The sequence below is a fragment of the Curcuma longa genome, chromosome 21 (genome assembly GCF_044706935.1).
Source record: "Curcuma longa cultivar G26 ecotype Majalengka, Jawa Barat chromosome 21, ITB_CL_G26_1.1, whole genome shotgun sequence".
In the NCBI taxonomy this organism is placed as follows: Eukaryota; Viridiplantae; Streptophyta; class Magnoliopsida; order Zingiberales; family Zingiberaceae; genus Curcuma; species Curcuma longa.
Window position 1 is genome coordinate 9,948,614 of NC_133881.1, and position 3,306 is coordinate 9,951,919.

Below are 3,306 nucleotides of genomic sequence, written 5' to 3' on the forward strand. Positions count from 1 at the left end.
GCCACTCGCATATGTCACAGATAAGTCTCCAGAATTATAAACTTAAATAAATAAAAAATTAAATAAATAAATTTATATTATCAAATTAAATAATCAATCAAATAAATTTAAAATATAAAAATTTTAAATAATCAAATAATCTTAATAAACTTGAATTGAGATCGATAATATCTAAATAAATCAAACTCAAGTTAAATTCGAATAAAACTCAAGTTCATAAAATTGAATAATTATTTGAATGACTTAAATTTTTAAGTAGATTTGGCTAATTTATGGCATGCTTTTCTCAAAGTCATGGCACATGATGCAATGCACTTCAAAAATGACTTGGTATTAAAACGATCTCTACACGGCATCCATTGTATTCATTAAATACCATTGACATTAATTGATGGAGAAATTCTCGAACATATTAAAAATTTATTAAATTTAAATTATAAAGAAATTAAATGCAATCTTAATATGTACAAAGGACTTAGTTGATAATCTCTTAAACTATTAAGTATGAAATAATGGATTACTTAAGATGATTGATTTGTCTTGTATGTTCGAGCTGAACTGCTGAGTGTCGAGTTGGAGAGTTGGCCAAACTGTCTAGTGCCAAGTCCGTCGAACTGTCAACTGCTAAGTTGATTGAGCCATCAAGTCACTGAGATGTTGAGTGCCAATAGTGGTCAGTCAATTTATAGGGTTAGAGTTGGTCACAGAAGGGTTAATAGTCGACTGTCTCAATCGACTATCGTGTCCAAGGTCTAACACATAAGGTGAAACAATCGATTGATAGTCAAGGGCAATCGAATGATGATAATATCAATCAATTGATGTATGAAAAAGTCAACTACTTCTGTCAAAAAAAATAATGACAAGTATGATGATATTTTTTTACCAGAGTCTTTATGAGGTGAGATACTCAAAACTATGATATACTTACTCAGTAGAGTACCTAGTGTTAGTGCAGAGAGCATCATAATCGAATTTAAGTTTTGATATTGGTAAAAGTTTAAAGTTAAACTATCTTGTGGGCTGATAAACTTAGTCAAATGTGCATAAGTTAATAGAAAAGTTCTGGTAGGTCAGGTGAATCAAATACTAGGCAAGTCTTGAAAAATTAAAAGGATCAGACATCAGATAGGAAGTCCACACGAGTCGCCTGGACTTGATATTTGGCAGGACGAACTCAGTGGGTCAGTGAGGACCAGACATCGAGTCAAGGGAAGACCTAGTCGGTCAAGAGATCTAACATCAAGTAGAGGAAGTTCAAACAAATCAGCAGGACTTGATGTTTGGCACAAGGTGAGTTAAGGTAAGCTTCTAGAGTATAGAGGTTCTTCTAAAAGAAGAACAAGTAAAGATGAGTCATTAGTATAGGGACAACCATAGGTGACGATCCAACTAAAGGTCATACTTGGATTCTGAAATCGAGATCAAAAAGTTGATTAATTGTCTAAACTATAAACTACATAATATTATATTTTGTACTGACTTTGTTTTGCAAAGTTTGAGCAACCGAATGAGTTAATTGATCGATCGAATGGTCCAGGCGATAGAACAATCAATTTAGTTGACTAGAAGCTAAAATGGCATAGTATGTGACTTAGTAGCAGAGATGTCCGGAGTGCTGATGTGGTGGTTGAAGTGGACAAGGATAAGTCTCAGAGTGCTGATTTGGTGAAGGATATATCTTAATGTCCTAACTTGGCGAAGGATAACCCTCGACGTGCTACGTGATGGTTTGCACAGTCAAGGATAAGGCATGCGAAGCTAATGTTGTCAAAGGATCGACATCAAGATGCTAACATGGAAGCAAGGGAATGGTGGAATGCAAGTTCAGTCGACTAAACCTATATACCGATTGACTGATATACCGATTGACTGATAGACCGGATCTGGATCTAGTTATCAAGGGGATTAGTAGATCGATTAACGGTTCCTATTGACCGACAGAATCCTATAAAAGAAGCTCGACCAGAAGACTTTTGACATCAACTCATAGGCTTTCAAGTCTTCTATTCATGCGAAAACAATGTCTCTGCGCTGCTGTGCCCATCCGACAAAAACACTCTACTTCGAACCATCTTTATCGGTATTATGTTGCTTTCTATTTTAGTGCTTTCATTTATAAAAGGGGTGATCATCTTGCTACCACGCCCTTATACTTTGTAAGAGGTTTCTCCGGCTCCGAAGAGATCTTTGAAAAAGAGAAAAATAGTATTTGCCTACTCGTAGTAATCCACGACTAGATTACGGACCTTGGAGTAATAGTCAGTGGTTGTGAATCAAGTAAAAAGAAACATATCTTTTAGTGTGCTTTTGTGCTAATCTTTTCCATTGTGTTTTTACTTTGAAATTATAAAGAGAAAAGAGTTTTAAAAATGAATGTTTTACAAGTGTTATTTACTCCCCCTTACTAAAACTCCCCCTCCCCTTTAGCACTTATTCAATCCTATAATTAGTATCAAAGCAGGGGCGCTCTGAATTAGTGCAACCACCATTCGAGCAAATTTTTGCTTCTTTTCGTTCTTTTCTTTTTCAATCGCACTACTTACCCAAAACCTTGGAATATGTTTTTGAGTTTTTGTTTTGCAAGATAAACAACATCAAGAAGGCTACAGCATTGTTCGCCCTCCTCTATTTAATGATGATAATTTCATTTATTGGAAGGGGCAAATGGAATATTTCTTGAAAACCCACATAGACATGTGAATCATCATCAAGATCATGTTCACCCTACTGGTCAACAAAGTTGGAGAAAAGCCAGAATGCCAATTGTGGCCCTCCAACATCAAGTAGCAAATCGAAGCCAATGCAAATGCTACCCAAACCTTGTAATGTGGCTTAACCAAAAAAGAGATCAATCACATTGGATCGCTCATCAACATCAAAGACCTTTGGGACAAGCTAGTTGAACTACATGAGGGGCCCACCAACACAAAGGTAGCTAAATGAGATTATCTTTTAATATTTATTTAATATTAAAATGCAAAACAACGAGTCAGTTACATGCTCATTTCAAAGATATACTAAACGGGCTACGTTCCATTGAACCTATCAAGAACCGGGATGGCATAAGTGTAAGGACCTTGTGAAACTAGAAGGGGGGTTGAATAGTGACAATCCTAGATTTGCAATGTGTCACAAGTAGGGTTGCAAATTAGAATTTATAAATTTATCGAAAACACATAATAAATTCAAACAAATGAAGTATAGGGGACTCGAGTAGTATTTTTCCAAGGGCTAGTAGACAATCGTTTAAATCGAGCTTATGTGTGTCGTTCTTTTTGGGATTTTCTATGAAAATGGGGGTTT